We start from the raw sequence: 18879 nt of genomic DNA, 5'->3' as shown, positions 1-18879 counted from the left end.
AGATGGAAAGTATGGCGTGGTTTCCCATCGCCTTTGACAACGGGAAGCAGTCCGTGTGCAGATTAGAGATTTCGCCGATTAACTTTTTGTTTCTTTGTCCACAGGTGCCGCCAAACCTGTTCGGTTTTTTCAGCACTTTCTGCTTTTACTTCAGATTTTCAGCACCCGCACAGTATTTTGCTTTTAATTTTACCAGGAGATGGGTTAGCTCTGAATACCTTCTGCAGGGTACAATTTTTTATCAATCTGTGTAGATTTCTACTCACGCTCTTGGTTTTGCAGTTGGATTGCGGTAGGGTTGCTATGGTAACAGTGCTCCACAGGCCCCCTGTATTCCTTCATGACAATCTGGAGATAGTGGGGATTAGATATGATTCCGGCTTGTTTTTGTAAGTGGGAATTTCCTCCAGGTCCCACAATGTCCCACCTGTTGCAGCTAACGTGGTGGTCGATTAGTTAGCTCACAGGATTTCCCCACTGCTGTTGTACAACTCGTTCAAAGGCTATCTGGTTAAGGTAACACAGTGGTTATGCAATTGCCCTAGTCACCCAGAAGACCAGGATCTGATTTTGATTTGATTTGATTTATTATTGTCACATGTATTAGTATACCGTGAAAAGTATTGTTTCTTGCGCGCTATACAGACAAAGCATACTGTTCATAGAGAAGGAAAGAAGAGAGTGCAGAGTGTAGCATTACAGTCATAGCTAGGGTGCAGAGAAAGATCAACTTAATGCAAAGTAGGTCCATTCAAAAGTCTGGTGGTGGCAGGGAAGAAGCTGTTCTTGAGTCGGTTGGTACATGGTCTCAGACTTTTGTATTTTGTAAGGTGAAAGAGAGTATGTCTTGGGTCCATGGGGTCCTTAATTATGCTGGCTGCTTTTCCGAGGCAGCGGGAAGTGGAGACAAAGTCGATGGGTGGGAGGCTGGTTTGAGTGATGGATTGGGCTTTGTTCACGACCCTTCTTGCGGTCTTGGGCAGAGCAGGAGCCATACCAAGCTGTGATACAACCAGAAGGAATGCTTTCTATGGTGCATCTGTAAAAGTTGGTGAGAGCCGTAGTGGACATACCAAATTTCCTTCGTCTCCTGAGAAAGTAGAGCGTTGATGGGGCTTTCTTAACTATAGTGGCGGCATGGGGGAACCAGGACAGGCGATCTGGACACCTAAAAACTTGAAGCTCTCAACCATTTCTACTTCGTCCCCGTTGATGTTCTCCTCTATGCTTCCTGAAGTCAATCCATTGAATAGAAGCTAAAATCTCTGGGCAGATTGAAAAATTGAAATTCAGTTTTCCTTTAAAGGCTGGGAATGAAATGCTGGTATCAGTAAAACTGACTGTGTGGCTATCAGGTTGTGATTCAAACCCATCACTTTCCCTTTCCAGAGAGATACCTGTGTGACTCCAGTGGTTCTCCAGGATGATAAATATTTCCTGATGTGTCATCTAACTCTTTGCTCAAGACCATTATATTCTTGCCTCATTGTTCTATCAACCCCATGCATCTCACATACCCACTAAATGGAGTCTAAACCCCGAGGCCTGAATTTTCACTCCCGGGTTTGGAGCACAGAGTTGGGACAATTTCCTGCTCCATAAACCCAGCCTGGGATAAATTGGACAGTTGGATTTTCATTCTGAAAGTGAGGGGTGGAACGGGAGTCCAGCTCGCCAATGCGGACACTGTCGGGTACAGGAGCGGACTGGGCAGAAGGGCCCACCTCAGTGCTCCAGAACTATTGTGGGAAGGGTAGTGGGGGGGGTGCGGGGGGAGAGAATAAAACTAAAGATAGCCTCTTCCGTTCCAACATATGTTCCTCTTCTGGCCATTGCAGCGCTGCTTGTGGAACGACTGGAGAGCTGCCAGCAATTGGGACTTCCTCCAGGTGATGGACGGAGGTCCCGCCTTTTGTCAATCAATGCTCATTGGAGTGTGAAATGCTATCGGGCCCGCTGGCGTCAGCCGGGATGCGTCCCCCACTGACTCTTCAGAAGGCGGGGGCCACACTCCTGCCATCATTAAAATTCTGGCCCCAGGAGCGCAGGAATTGGGAGCAGGAGTAAGCCATTCAGCCCATCAACCTGCCCCGCCATTAGATTGCTCTGACTGTGGTCTTTACTTTGCCGCCTGTCACCCTGCCATCCCCACATTACCTTGTCTGTCAAAAATCTGTCTGTTCAATGACCCAGCCTTCATTGCATTCTGGGAAGAGAATTCTGCATACTAATAACCCGCGAAGAGAAAAAACTCTCCTCATCTTCATCTTAAAAAGGAGGCCTCTTATTCTTAAATGGTGTCCCCTAGTTCTAGTCTGTCCCACAAGTGGAGACATTCTTCCAGTGTCCACCATATCAGGTCCCCTCAGGACCTTACATGTTTCAATATTTCACCCGTCATTCATTTAAACTCCTTTGGGTATAGGCCCCACCCCCAGTTTTTTTGAGTGATTCACGCTAGTGCACTCTGCAGTGCACAGAGTGTGGGAGATTCATTTTTAAACTCCCGCTGAAAAGACCAGCGTGATTTAGAACAAAGAAAATTACAGCACAGGAACAGGCCCTTCGGCCCTCCAAGCCCGCACCGACCATGCTGCCTGACTGAACTAAAACCCCCTACCCTCCCGGGGACCATGTCCCTCCATTCCCATCCTTTTCATGTATTTGTCCAGATGCCCCTTAAAAGTCACTATTGTATCCGCTTCCACTACCTCCCCCAGCAGCGAGTTCCAGGCACCCACCATCCTCTGTGTAAAAAACTTGCCTCGTACATCTCCTTTAAACCTTGCCCCTCGCACCTTAAACCTATGCCCCCTCGTAATTGACTCTTCCACCCAGGGAAAATGCTTCTGACTATCCACTCTGTCCCTGCCCAATTACTCCAGTTTACTCTTGTCCATTTACTCCAGTTTTCATGCGAATTTTTTGGGAGAATTGCCCCCCATGTTTTCCATCTGGAAGTTGCCTAAGCTACAAAGACAATGATTCAAGGTCAAAGCTGGCCTGCTCGTTATACATAAACGGGCCCTGTTAGGCCTGAGAACAATGCTACCCATAACGACGTCTCCAACCAAAAGAGAAAATGCTGAAAAATCTCAGCAGGTCTTGCAGCATCTGTTAGGAAAGAAAAGGGCTGACATTTCGAGTCCAGATGACCCTTTGTGAAAGCTCGTCTCCAGGTTGTCTGCAAATTCCAACAGGTTTGGGGCCCAGACTATGTCTTGTAAACTATCTTGATGGGAAAAAGATTAACACTTCCTGAGGCCCATCCAAACCATTTTGCACCCCATCAGCTTGAAGCACTCACATCAATTCAACCGACCGGTGGGAGGAGTCAGCCAAGACTGTAAAGGCTGCATCTTTTGAAATGGAAGGAAGGCAGTCCTCTTGGGAGTTCACTTCTGGGGGACACTTCTTGAATTCACCTCTTCACGAACACAGTTGGGAGCTCTTCTTAGGCCTACCCAATCAACAGAATGACGAACCCAAGGACTGAAAGCAGACACCAACAGCTTTGACTGAGCTGCAATCTTATCGGCTCCAACAACTGAAAAGACTCTAAAATTACTCGACCCCAGGAGTGGTGAGTAGGTTCCACAGTCCCCAGAAATCCCCATTAGCCAGGTGTTGAGGAACGGTGGTTGGGAATTGTGTAAAATCGTGTAAACCTAAAAATATCCATTGTGCCGTTATAGTCTCTTCCATAACATAGTAACTGGTTAAATAAAATTTGGCCTTTAGTGTCACCCACTCGTCTCTCTTTTCATTCTGGTGGATCACAGAGCTAGAACATAATTCCAAAGTTTAGAACCGTGAGGGTTCGGGTGCCTTGAAAACATTCACTCAAGCATGTTCACTGGTCAGGCATAAACAGTGGCTCACTTTCTCTCTCTGCTGCGAAATCCTCCCAGTGTGACACTTCCACCGTTTCCTTCACCTGCAGGAGAGACACACGGTCCAAGAGTGGTAGCAGAAACCACCACGTGTGGAGTAAAAGACCCCCGACAAGGGTATTGTTGCTGATGTGGTGGTGTATGGATTTTCAAAAGGCATTTGCTACAGTGCCACACAACAGACTAGTGGGCAAAGACAAGCTCATGGAATAAAAGGGAAAGCAGTAGTTGGATAAGAAATTGGTTTGGTGACAGGAAACAGAGTAGTGATCGTGAGTAGGGAACAGACAATTTTAAAATTTCCTCCACCACATCAAAACAATACCCATGTCGGGGGTCTTTTACTCCACACATGGTGGTCTCTGCTACCACTCTTGGACCGTGTGTGTCTCCTGCAAGTGGAGGAAACGGCGGAAGGGTCACACTGGGAGGACTTCGCTGGAGAGAGAGAAAGTTGTTTTTCAGATTGGAGGAAGTTCTGCAGTGGAGTTCCCCAGGAGTCAATGTTGGAACCTTTGCTCTACCTGATATATATTCATAACCTAGACCTTGATGTCCTGGGGATGATTGCAAAATTTGAAGATGACACGAAGATTGGAAAGGATAAGGCAATCTCGAACTTCAAAAGGACAGACATGTTGGTGGATTGGGCAGACAAATAGCAGATAAAGTTCAATCCCTCTATCTAGATCACCAGATGCAGGTGGGTGCGGTTTGATAATGGTCTTGTTGAGTATCCAGGCTTATAATTGAGATCACAGCAGTCTGTTTGTGATTAACGTTTATTTATTAGTCACAAGTAGGCTTACATTAACACTGCAATGAAGTTACTGTGAAATTCCTATGAAATTCCCCTAGTCGCCACACTCTGGCGCCTGTTCGGGTCAATGCACCTAACCAGCACATCTTTCAGACTGTGGGAGGAAACCGGAGCACCCAGAGGGGACCCGCACAGACACGGGGAGAACATGCAGATTCTACCAGACAGTGACCCAAGCCGGGAATTGAACCTGGGTCCCTGGTGCTGTGAGGCAGCAGTGCTAACCACTGTGCCACCCCATTGCTGCACCCCGGGCTGTGAGGATTCTCTGCTCCTTTAGGTATAGTCACAGGGTGGGGAAATAGGCAATTTTTATATGTATGAGCTCATGCAACCCCTCGTGGGGGCAGGGGATTCTTCGGGATCCTATCCATCAGTCAGACGTGATTTGTTTCAGACGTTCAAGCTCTTTGGGTTGGCTTCTTTCAAGTGTTCCAGAATTGCTGCCCTTGACCGTCTGGGGTGAACTCGTAGGCACTTTAGACGGCAGCCTAGGTCTACTCATATATTCGGGGACACATCTGGAAGCAATGTGGTGAAGACCTTTTGAGCTCTTCCAGCCCTTCAGTTTAAAAAAAACTCCAGTGCCGGAATTTTACCGGCACACCCGTTCCGGAATCAGGCAGGCAAGGCTCGCAGAACGGCATTCTCCGTTGGCCTCAGGTGGGACTTATGAGCCTCGGGCGGGCGAGGCGGTAAAATTCCGGCCCAGATCCCTGATGGCCATTTTAACTGTCCTGCTATTTTCTCAAAAGTAGCAGAAAAATGACTCCACATAACTGTCTTCAAATTTGGGAATGAATTTCACATTCTTGAGGGCCTCAGTGAATGGTTCCAGGTTAGAGGGATAAGGGGCGACACTGGGTGGCGAGAGATTTTCCCTTGCCACTTCCAGCTGTCTGGTCTCTCTGCCTTCGAGCTGCTACTTCCATTTCCAATTTTCGGAGCTCTTTCCCTTTCCTGTGCTTCCTTCTCTCGTTTTCCCGCTCCTGAACTTCTAGCTGTAATCTGAGCTTTTCCAGCTCAAAATTGGCTAGGGGGGGTGGGATTGGGGTAGCTCGGTGGCACAGTGGTTAGCACCGCTGCCTCACAGCGCCAGGGTCCCAGGTTCGATTCCAGCCTTGGGCACTGTCTCTGTGGAGTCTGCACATTCTCCCTGTGTCTGCATGGGTTTCCACCGGGTGCTCCGGTTTCCTCCCACAGTCCAAAGATGTGCGGGTTAAGTTGATTGGCCATGTTAAATTGACCCTCGTGTCAGGGGGATTAGCAGGGTAAATATGTAGGGTTATGGGAATAGGGCCTGGGTGGAATTCTGGTCAGTACATACACGATGGGCCAAATAGCCTCCTTCTGTACTGTAGGGATTCTATGATTCTGTGATTCTATGAGTCAGAACTAAGTTCTACATCCAACGGTTCTACCGATCGTGTGAGATGTAAATGTTCTACCCACCACTGGATCAGTCCACTTTGTTTGATTTTGCCGGACGATTTAGACGCAGCTTTAATTGTTCTGTGCTAAAGGCCGCCAGAATTTCCCCATTTAAAATCCCTTGCCGAACAAACATCTGGGCATCAAAGGTTGGCATTTTCTTAATGTTATGGAAAAGGAATTTGCTGTGCTAAGTTATTTGTGTTTAAAAATTAGTTCCAGCCGCTGTGTTTTCCTCTTAGCTTCAGATGTCACTCGTCTCTTAACTTGGACTCTGGTCAAGTTCAAACTGAGTGCTTCCCGGACTTGAGTTCCCAGTTTCTGTTCTGGACATGATGTGGAGATGCCGGCGTCGGACTGGGGTGGGCACAGTAAGAAGTCTCACAACACCAGGTTAAAGTCCAACAGGATTATTTGGAATCACGAGCTCTCGGAGCGCTGTCCCTTCATCAGGTGAGTGGAGATGAAGACATTGTGGTCCAGGATGAAGCAGATGAGTTGTCGAATTGCGTCTTGAGATTGGCAGTTGTCGATGTTGAGTACTGAGGCTGTTGCAACAATGCCGTCGTCATGGTTTCCACTCATCTGATGAAGTGGCAGCGCTTCGAAAGCTCGTGATTCCAAATATACCTGTTGGAGTTTAACCTGGTGTTGTGAGACTACTTACTCTGTTCTGGACAGGAGGGGGTTTAATTTCCAACAACTCTGATTTCTCCACTCGCTACCCATCCACAAACAGAAAGGCATTTTTTGATTTGCCCCTTTTTAAATGATGGCATAATTTCCCCAACCCTTCAGTTTTGGAGTGGTCCAATTCTCTATTAATAACCCGACAGCAAACTCGAGATAGTGTTAATTTATTTTACACACTGTAAATGTGGGAAGAGGGTTCGCAACGTCTCCACCACTCTTTGCATTCTGGCAATAAAAATGGGATAAGGGGAAGAAAGATGATGAAGGAGCAGTGCTCCGAATGCTCGTGCTACCAAATAAACTGGTTGGACTTTAACCTGGTGTTGTGAGACTTCTTCCTGGGGAAGAAAGAGGTACAGGGGAAAGAGCACGGGTAAAATAAAAATTATTGTTTCACATCAGTCCAGGATTCAGAATCAAAAATCTAATGGTGCATTGCTTCAGAGAGGTTAGCAGGCTGAAGCTGATGTGGGGGAGTCCATGTTTCTAGTAGAATTGACTCCCACGATGGCAGAAGCACAGAGAGATGAGTTGGTCTTGTAATAGGCACTGGTACAGAAGTTCAGATGCTCCAGTAGGAACAGTGTGGATATGAAGGCCTGGCAATTTAAGCCTGGACAGAGCTTCGGTTCTGCTGCTGAGTGTTGATGGAAGACTGCCTCCTCTAGCTTCACAAGGCAATACTAGGGGGTTTAGATTTCTAACAGATTGGTTAGTGGGGGAGGGGTTGTAGGACGGTTCATGTGACATATCCCCCACTTCTTCCCCTCGGTTTGGACAAATGATGTGTATTCCTGATCCAGGTTCCTGAGATGGTTTTAATAATAAATTGTAAGTTATTATTTATGACGTTTACCACAGGTTTCAGGGGCCTTTGTCCTCACAGATAGATTGTCTCCTTTGGCTGGGGTTTTGTCTCAGAAATGTAAAGGGGTCTTTGTGCATTTCCTTGGAATTTGATTTCTTTAGTCATGGAGCGAATTAACGCCCTCTTTTGAGATAATGAGGCAATCTGGATTTCTGAAGACTAGAAATTCCTTTTGTGCGAGTTCTAGCCAACCACGGTTTCAGTCAGTGTAAAGTCTTTGTGTGTGTGTATATATATTATACATATATATATATATTTGATTTGATTTATTATTGTCACATGTATTAGTATACAGTGAAAAGTATTGTTTCTTGCCTGCTATACAGACAAAGCATACCATTCATAGAGAAGGAAAGGAGAGAGTGCAGAATAAAGTGTTACAGTCATAGCTAAGGTGTAGAGAAAGATCAACTTCTTGCAAGGTAAGTCCATTCAAAAGTCTGACAGCAGCAGGGAAGAAGCTGTTCTTGAGTCGGTTGCTATGTGACCTCAGACTTTTGTATCTTTTTCCTGATGGAAGAGAGAATGTCCAGAGTGCGAGGGGTCCTTAATTATGCTGGCTGTTTTTCTGAGGCAGCGGGAAGCGTAGACAGAGTCAATGGATGGGAGGCTGGTTTGCGTGATGGATTGGGCTACTTTCATGACTCTTTGTAGTTTATTGCGGTCTTGGGCAGAGCAGGAGCCATACCAAGCTGTAATACAACCTGAAAGAATGTTTCCTAAGGTGCATCTGTAAAAGTTGGTGACAGTCCAAGCTGACATGCCAAATTTCTTTAGTCATCTGATAAAGTGGAGGTGTTGATGGGCTTTCTTAACTATAGTGTTAGCATGGGGGAACCAGGACACGTTGTTGGTGATCTGGACACCTAAAAACCTGAAGCTCTCGACCATATATATATTTTATATATTATTTTATAAAGTAGCCAGGGTGATATCAGTACATATATTTTCTTTCATGTCTTGTGACAATTAGTTCACAGAATTTAAATTTCCCCAGCCTGCATGGTGAAATTTGAAAGCAGGTCTCTGGGCTTTGGGATTGCTGTGGACAAGTTGGACTGATAAATAATTTGAAATCAGCATTAATTGTCACTCAACACCTTCATTGAATTCCTGTTTTTAGTGCAGCATAAAAACCATGAGGAATGGAGCCAAACAACAAGAATGAAATCTCGTATATCAACCCAAACTTAGACAGTTTGAAAAAGTTCACAATACCCAGGAAGAAGAGCACTGATAAGGGTAAGTGGCTGAAAGGACATTTGTGGCAAAAGTGAATCTTTAATGATTTTTATTTGAGAATGAATTTATTGCCCATCTGTAGTTGCTCTGGCAATTGAATAGCTTGGCCCCAATACAATGTGTCAACACTCATGCACATGCTGTGAGTCACATGCAGTCCAAACTAAGAGGAATGGAACTCTCTCTTCCCTGAAGAGCATTGTTGGCTTCCATGGTTATTTTGAAAATGACTGAAATTATGAATTCTTTTTTGCAACAACTAGCAAAAATCAACTGAAAGGAATCAAGCATTCATGTAGGGTGAAAAACAGGGAACTGGCAAAGAATAATCCTCATGCCTGTTGGAGATATGTACCTCGGTTGGGATGGTGTGTCATTCAGAGGTGGTGCTATTCCCATGCACCTACTGCACAGGGTCTTATAGGCTGTGAAGGGCAAGGATGTAAGAAACCTTGGCAAGTTGCTAAAGTGTATCTTGTAGAAGGTTTACACTCCAGCCATGATGCACCAGTAGTGAAGGGAGTGAATGTTTAAGCTGGTGGCTGGAATGACAAACACTAAGCCAAAGCCTCACACTATCTGTTACTGTGCATTTCGCACAAAGGAAGATGGTTGGGTTATTGGAGGCCCATCACCTCAGTCCCGGGATATTGCTGCAGGAGTTCCTCAGGATAGTGTCCTAGGCCCAACCATGATCTTCAGCTGCTTCATCAATGACCTTCCCTCCATCATAAGTCCAGAGGTCATAGAGGTTTACAGCATGGAAACAGGCCCTTCGGCCCAACTTGTCCATGCTGCCCTTTTTTTAAAAACACCCCTCAGCTAATTCCAATTGCCCACATTTGGCCTGCAGATTGGGATGTTTACAGATAATTGCACAATGTTCAGCATCATGTGTGAAGACTCAGCGGCTGGAGCAATCCATGTCCATATGCAGCAAGACCTGGCCAATATTTAGGCTTGTGATAATAAGTGGCGAGTAACATTCGTGTCACATAAGTGCCAGGCAATGATTATCTCCAACAAGAGAGAATCTAATCATCTTGCTTTGACATTCAATGACATTACCCATTGCTGAATTCCCCCACTCTCAACATCCTGGGGGTTACCATTAATCAGAAACTGAACTGGACCAGCCATATAAATACCATAGCTACAGGAGCAGGTCAAGGCTGGGAATTCTGCAGAGAATAACTCACCTCCTGACTCCCCAAAGCCTTTCCACCATCTACAAGGCACAAGTCAGGAGTGTGATGGAATTCTCTCCACTTGCCTGGATGAGTGTAGCTCCAACAACACTCAGGAAGCTTGACAACACCCAGGACAAAGCAGCCCACTTGATTGGCACCACATCCATAACCTCCAACTTCCACCTTCTCCCCAACCGACACACAGTAGCAACTGTGTGTACCATCTACAAGATGCACTGCAGGAACTAACCAAGGATCCTTCAACAGCACCTTCCAAACCCGCAACCTCTACCACCAAGGAGGTCCAGGGCTGCAGATGCATGGGAACATCACCACCTGCAAGTCCTCTCCAAGCCACACAAAGCTCCTAACCTGTAAATATATTGCTGTTCCTTCACTCGTTGGGGCAAAATCCTGGATTCCTACTCCCTAACAGCACTGTAGGTATACCTACACTATCTGAACTGCTGAGGTTCACCAAGGCAGCTCACCACCACCTTCCCAAGGGCAATTAGGGATGGGCAATAAATGCTGGCCAACATCCACATCCCATGAATGAATAGATGGTTGTAAAAATCTAAGTCTTGTTGTCCTGTTTGCATTACTGCCCTAATATTCATCACTTTATGTTTCCAAGCTTACTTAGAAATTTGCCACACAGATTGGCGCGAATACAGTTTCATACAATCGACTTTAGATGGGTCCAAGCTTGACAGCAGTTACAATCTGAACTCTCTGTGGAAGTTTGGTGATATGAAGCTCATACACAACGTGAAACTTGAGCAGCGATTTGCAGAGAAGAGGTATGTATAGGACAAAAACTCTGGCGTAAAATGCATGTGCATTCTGCAATTTTGGAACAAACCTGCGGCATGACTCTGGTAGAGTGTGCATATAGTTTGAGATATCGTTTGAGGCAATTGGTTTCCTGTGAAAGCTGTCCACAAATCTATGCAGGTGGTGGTGGTTTGGTGGAGATGGTGGGGGGAGGAGAGGAAACTGGATGGGGTGCTACCAGGGGAATGATGCCCAGCATGACGTGGTTAAACCCAGCAACATCCATGCCCATTGAGAGCAGGCATAGGTACCGACGAAAAATCAGGGCAGGTTACCCAGGATTGGAAAAAGAAATTGCCAAACGGGAGTTTCAAGTGTTTTGTGGCCGGTTGTCTTTGGCTTGTTAGGAATCAGATCAGAAACTCCAAGGTATATTATGAAGTTAGCCCAGACCCCCAACTATTTTTGACTTTGGCATTAGAGCAAGCGTAAGGTATTTCGCTCCAGGTGTTGTCCTGTTGACCCACTAGGAAACTTTTATTAAAACAGACTTTATTTAATCACACAGTTAAAGTATAACAAAAAAGAATCAGTATAACTTTTACCAATTGAAACACTTAAACATGACAAGGTATGATTCTTAACAGTTTCAATAAGATCAAAGTTGATCTTATGTTTCAATAAGATCAACTTTTATTCTTCTAAACTCCAATGGGTGAAGGTCCAACCTGCTTAATCTTTCTTCCAAAGCCACTCCTTCATCCCAGGAATCAGCCTAGTGAACCTTCTCTGAAGTACTTCCAATGAAAGTATATCCTTTCTTAAATAAAGTTACCAAAACTGTACACGGTACTCCACATATCAAGGCTTCGCATTCCTCTTTCAGCAAGATTGAGTAACTTGTCTGCCTTTTTGCATGACGGACCATCTGCTGTTGCAATTGAGAGAGTATTGTAATTTTAAATTGCGCAAATGCTAACCAATTCTTGTCAGGTTGTTATGTAAGTGGAAAATTGGGAATCTTTGATGTTTTTCATTAAAAACGGAACTTCCTCTTGGGTGTGAACATGATCAGGCTTGTCTGCGATGCCCACGCACTTGAACATCCTGCAAACACTCAGTGACTTGATTTACACGTGAAGAAAAGCTGCCAGAGCGATCGGCCTTAAGGCTGCCGTTGCCCATTGAAATGGGCCTCGGCAACCCTTGATGAGGAAGGGAGGAAATTAGAAGAAGGGTTTCTAAGTGCAGAGGCTCTTTACCATTTGACTAGTCCTCTTAGTCCTGTAGCGGTTGTGCTGTATTTCAAACAACTTTGTTTTCAAATGTATTCATTTTTAACACCAGGGCTAAGATGCGCAAAGATGGCAGACGGGGGAAAGAACTTGAAGAAAACACATTGTTTTTGGTGACATCCCACTGTTCAGCTTTAAAAGTGTATCAGGAAGGGTTGAAAATCAACTTTTCTGCCATAAGGGCACTGGGAAATCCAGCCTGTGGTGTTTATCTTCATCGACACATTGATGTTCTTCTGAGGTACCATCAGCAAAACAACCTCCTCACAGAGACAATTGTGTTTTTTAAGGTATGGTTATTTGACTTTCAACAAATTTCTACTTTTGTACAATTTAGTTGCAGTGTGAAGGTTCACGGCCTCTGGCCTTTATTTATTTAGAAGAAGACTTCCTCACTCCTACAAAGTCCCTTACTTTCGGTGATCATCCTTTGGCACAGCTCTCCAGGTGAACTCTGTACCTGCTCTGTTCCTGACCACTCACGGGCAGTGATTCTGCTGATAGTTTTCTGTCAAGCTGATCTCATTCGAACAGCCAACTTTTACACTCAATCCCAAGCCAACTTCTTTGGACATGCTTCTGTGCCAGTGAACCGAGTACATTTTCTATGAACACTGGGCCTCAGAGCAAGCAGGTCAGCCAGTGCATCTATTAAGTCCAAAACTGTTGGTCATAAATACAAGAGAGTCGGCAATTAAATCCAAGAAAGAATGCCGGAGAAACCTCGTTACTCAAGAGTGGTGAGGATGTGGAACTTGCTTCCACATGGGGTAGTTGAGACAAATAACACAGATGCATTCAAGGATAAGCTAAATAACCACCTGAGGGAGGAATTATGATATGTTGATAGGGTGAGAATGTTTGCTGCTATAACTGCACATGTAGAATGTACAAAGGAAGGGGCTTTGATAACAGTGTATAGAGTCCTGTGTATCCCACATTTGGAGTATTGTGTATAGTTCTGGGTACCGTACTCCAATGAATGTGTAAAATGCAGACTCCTCAGAATGGTATCAATGCTCCAAGTGTTAAGATGAGAAGAGCCTGGTTTTGTATTCCCTGAAATATAGAAGGTTAAGGGGTAGTTTGTTTTTGTTGGAATTTTGAAAGATAGATAGGGAGAAACCTTTTCCATCGGCAGGGCAGTCCAGGAGAAGAGACATGGGGCCCAATTTTACCATCGCATTGCGCCCGTTTTTGGGTGCGGAAACTTGGTAAAGTCGGGCGTGAGGCGAATAGCGCAATTTGCACCCGCCTCTGTGCCGGTTCCCCACTTTACCAAGGCCCAAAAATGGCCGCGATCGGGACCACACCTGAAACGGGCACGACGGCCATTTAAATGCATTTGTATGCATTTAAATTGACTTAATGGGCTGCACACCCAACTTTACCGGCAATTCCTCCTTTACCACCGCATTCGCCCATCCAGAATCAGCGCGAAACAGGCATGCTCCATAGAGGTCCGATTCGGGCGCTCCAGTTAGTGAGGAGATAAGTGCCGAGCGTCCGACAGCTCTCTGCTTGAGATCGGTGGGGGAAGGAGGTTCCGCTGCCACTCGGCCTGAGATCATTGGAGGGGAAGGGGGTTCAGCTGCCACTCTGCTTGAGATCAGTTGGGGGGGAAGGTGAAGATTCAGCCTGAGATTGTGGGGGGGGAGGAGAGAGGGAGGGGCCTGTGATTGGTCTGGGTTGCAGGGGTGTTGCGGGGGGGGGGGGATAAGGGGGTCAGTAATGTTGTGGGGGTGGGGCAATGTCTGTGGGGGCCAGGGGGAGGCATTTTCTGACCTGGGAGGGATGTGGCAGGGGAGCTGCCTTCTATCTTTTTTTTCTGCGCATGTGCAGTTGGAGGCCCCGATCGGAGCTGCAGGGTTTCGGGTGTGTTAAGCCCCGCCCGCAGACTTGTGCAGTGCGATTCGGAACCGCTGATACCTTTGCAGGCAGAGTGTGTTTGGGGGGGGCGCCTCAGAACAGATCTGAAACACTCGCATTTTCAAGTCCGCTCAGCACTTGGAATCAAAATGGTAAACCAGGGCCCATAGCGTGGAATCTGGCGGAGGCGATGTGGGTTTCGGGATTTATTTACTCGAAGTGGAAATCGACGGCTTTTTGATAGACAAGGGGGTCAAGGGTGATAGGGTGGCAGACAGGAAAGTGGAGTTAAGACTACAATCAGATCAGCCATGATCTTCTGGAAAGGTGGTGCAGGCGAGAAAGACCAAGTGGCCCAAGTCCTATGTTCCTATAACTCACAACCTCTGGGTTGTTAGACCAGTACCACAACCTGTAGACTACTGCATCCAGTTTCTCCATCGCCTCTTCAGCTTTTTGGCTTGGGCTGAAGAGACTGGGAAGAACTTGCATTTATACATTATACATTTCTCAACCTGAGGACATCGCAAAGAGCTTCACAATCAATGAACTATTTCGTCAATATTGCAATGTAAATAGACAACAATATAACCACCCGTTTCAGTTGAGAGATCAACATTTACCAGGAAATCATACGAGTTCCCCTGTTTTTCTTCAGATGGAACCATGGGATCTCTTGAATCCATCTGTGAGGGCAGACGAGTCATTATTTAACATCACACTTGATAGTCAACATCCCTGACAATGTAGCACGCACACGGCCCTGCACTGAAGCGTCAGCCTGGATTCTTCTCAAAATTCTGAAGAAGGACCCGAGTCCACAACCAAATGCATAAGAGCCATGGCTGGCTTCAGGGGTAAAGCACAATATTCAAAATGCAGAGTGGTAATCCAGGGCTCTCGATTGTCTACCAATGTCCATGAGTCACTGTGAGAAAGCAGTCTCCATATTGTCACGGATATGTTTCTATTTAATTAAAAACCTTTTCCAGTCTGGACGAGCTTGGGAAGCTACTGTTGTGGCTGCCATGGACCAGATAAACATCTCGAGAGGGGAATTTTATTTGCTGTTCCGGGATGTGTCAATGATGGAAATTGGCACGTACAGTAAACGTTGCTATTATCCGGGATGAATGGTGCCGGTTAATCGAAAACGCCGGTTACCTATGTGTTCTACATTCACAACCAATCAGAAAGCTTCAGGGTGATCTTGTGGCATGCTCTATTTTTACATAAGCTGATGTTTTAAACTTTCCTCCCACTTTTAAAGGTGTTATTAGGAAAAGTGAGGATAATTCCACCATGTATGCAAAAGAAAAAGACCGACGTAGACCCTACAGCAAAATTTGATTGCCACATGTCTCAAAGTCCACCCAACCTCAAGGACCCAATTGAAATGCAGATGATTAATTCTGCGGTGAGTTTGAATTTTGAATCCGATTGACTCGATCAGTGAATAATGTAGGCTTGTTAAACTGCACTCTCCGAACTGCATTCCTATGTAGAGTTTGGCATCAGTATCAGAATTCCACATTACCATTATCACCAAATGAATTCCAAGTTGTATCTAACCATTTACCAGTTGGCACTACTGGGTTGCTCCAGTTGACACCTCAGTAGTTCGGGTTAGGTTGATCTGCTTCAGACTTATTGCAAATCAATCTAGTTTTTACTAAGTAATTACAGTAGCTAATTTAAAGTTTAAAGATTTTTTTAGAGTCACAGGTAGGCTTACATTAACACTGCATCGTGAAAATCCCCTAGTCGCCACACTCTTGTTCGAGTACACTGAGGGAGAATTAGCATGGCCAATGCACCTAACCAGCACGTCTTCCGGACTGTGGGAGGAAACCGGAGCACCGAGGAAACCCACGCTGACACAGGGAGAACGTGCAGACTCCACACGGACAGTGACCCAAGCCACCCTAGTTGCCCTTGAGAAGGTGGTGGTTAGCTGCCTTCTTGAATCACTGCAGCTCATGTATTGTAGGTACACCCACAGTGCTGCACATAGATGTATATAGAATCGCTACAGTGCAGAAGAAGGCCATTCGGCCCATTGAGTCTGCACGGACTCTCCAACAGAGCATTTTACCCCAGGCCCTATATCCGTAACCCCACGTATTTATCCCACTAATCCCCCTAACCTACACATCTTGGGACACTAAGAGGCAATTTAGCATGGTCAATCCACCTAACCCACACATCTTTGGACTGTGGAAGGAAACGCAGAGGAAACCCACGCAGACTTGTGGAGGACGTGAAAACTCCATGCAGTCAGCCAAGGCTGGAATTGAACCTGGGTCCCTGACACTGTGAGGCAGCAGTGCTAACCACTGTGCCACCGTGCCACCATTGTTAGGAAGGAAGTTCTGGGATTTTGACCCAGTGACAGTGAAGGAACAGCGATATATTTCCAAGTCAGGATGGCAAGTGGCTTGGAAGGGAGCTTACAGATGGTAGTGTTTCCATGCATCTGCTGCCCTTGTCCTTCTAGATGGTACGAATCTCTGAGGAACAAGACTTGTTACATCCTGCCCATAAGATAATGTTCCCTGCATCCCGACATTGTGTCTCCAAGCTCCTAAACAATTGCCAACCTATATGATAAGGTTCCCCTCAATTGCATTTTTGTTTTTGATAATCCCTTATGCAGAACATTACTAAATGCCTTCTGGAAGCTCATGTCGGACAGAGACATGGACAGTTCTATATTCACCATGCCAGCTCCATCGCAGAAAATTTAATTAGGCATGACCAGCCCATCACAAAGCCCATGCTGATTCCCCAGGGTTAGTCTTTCATGGCGCACAACAGCTCTGTAGATTCAGAGTTCCTCCCTCCCTTTCCAAATAATGGTGACATGTGAAATCTTCCAAGTCATAGGCACAATTCCTAAATTTAGAGAGATTTGTTGTTGATGCATTCGCTTTAATGACATTCTTGTTATTGTATGCATTGTGTTTAGGTGTACTTGTATGAGTTTGATGCATTGTGTGAAACGACGGAATGCCCGAGGCAGTGCCTGCCGTACGCTCTTGTTACAGTGAGGTTCGTAGGTCAAGAGGTGAAAACTGCTTTGGCGCCTTTCCGGTTTGGTTCGGCTACAACAAACACCTCACTGTGTGGTAAGGAAACACATTGGGCCCAAAAGCCCTCCACTTTGCTGCGCTGGCTTAATCCTGCTCTACCTCTGACCCCGACACCTTTTGGACCATCCAGTATCATCTTGACAAGCTCGTTTTGGCACCTTAACCATGTGGGCACTTGTAAAATGGGGGTGGTGGAAGTGAGACTGGCCAGCCAAACAGAATGCCAGCCCATACCACTGGCTCCAATTTTTTGTGGGACCGATTTACCAAAATGATATCAGGACTTAAAGGGTTAAATTAAGAGGAGAAGTAGTATGTCCTTGTCTCATATTCCCTTGAGTTTAGAAGGGGGAGAGTTGATCTAATCAGATGTTTAAGGGATTTGATTGGGTTAATGACAAAGAAACTACTTCCTCTAGTTGAGGAATCCAAAACAAGGAGACAAGCCTTGAAATCAGGGCCAGATCATCCAAGAGTGAACTCTGAAAGCACTTTTTTAAAAAAATACTCGCATTTACCAGGAACAGTCTTCTCCAAAAGACTGAGGTTTCTGGAACAATTGGAACTTTCAAGATTGAGATCAATAGGTCTTTGTTGTGTAAGGATATCAAGGGGTATGGCTCATAAGCAGGTAAATCTCCCACCTCCTGATCAAATTGAATTCTAGAATAGGCTTGAGGGGCTGTATCTTTGATCTGATCTTCCCTCTTTATAGATGGACTGAGTATTGCCTGAAGGAGCCAGACATTTTCAGGGAACCCAGGCCAGAACTCCAAGCCTGCACATCGTGGACTTTGGTGGGTCAGTCGTGCAGTTAACCTGAGGGCATGACGCAAGATCTAACTCGCAGGCTGGCATATTGGCGTCTTTCATTTTTCTCTCCATCAGTCTCCCCCGACTGAGGCCATTGAATCTGGGTCTTCAAGTAGTCAAAGGCAGCTTGCCCAAGGCGCCATTCTCAATATGTCAGCTAAACAGTAGGTTGACAGTCTATTCTGGCCAGCTGGTCTACCTCAAACAGATCATATCCCGTTGTCCCCCAGCATCTCCATACATATGCATATTAAGCAGGCATCATTGAAGAACCATCAATGGTAGGAAGGCCAGCAGACTTTACCTTCCCCAAAGCAGTGGCCCTGAGGTCAACTGCAGGACCATTATCACCCATTCACCACACTGAGATGAGTTAGCTCTGTGCCGGAACAGGTAAATAGTAAAGCTAGAATATAAAAGGGCAGCAGAACGGAATTTCAGGATCTGTGTCATTTTATATATTTTTTAAATGGGTGTCCCAGTGATATAGAGATCTGTCTGGATCTGCCTTCCAATGGTCAATGCTTTAATGCTTACATCCTGCCATTGCTTGTGCTGTGATCTTGACATGTGCACCAATTGTGTTTGTGCTCTCTGGTACCAACCTCAATGAAGTAGGTGGTGTTCATTGAACGCGGTCACCAATGTCACCTCGCTATGGGTATCTGTCTTTCCCTAAAAGTCTGGTGGCTGCAACACATCTGGGGTTGGGTATAAGGGGTGTTAGGGTTCCCCTGCAAAAGAAAGACTTTGCCTCCTTTGGAAGAGGTCTGCATTAAATAAATGCATTTTACGAAGTACTGAAGTAAGTGACCCCCAAGGTGCTCCCCATTACCCTCTATGTCTCAGGCCTCTTTCTTCTGGGTGTATTGAATTTTGAAGATCAGTCCAGTCTC

Source organism: Mustelus asterias, chromosome 1, assembly GCF_964213995.1.
Source record: "Mustelus asterias chromosome 1, sMusAst1.hap1.1, whole genome shotgun sequence".
Lineage (NCBI taxonomy): Eukaryota > Metazoa > Chordata > Chondrichthyes > Carcharhiniformes > Triakidae > Mustelus > Mustelus asterias.
This window is presented reverse-complemented; position numbering follows the sequence as displayed.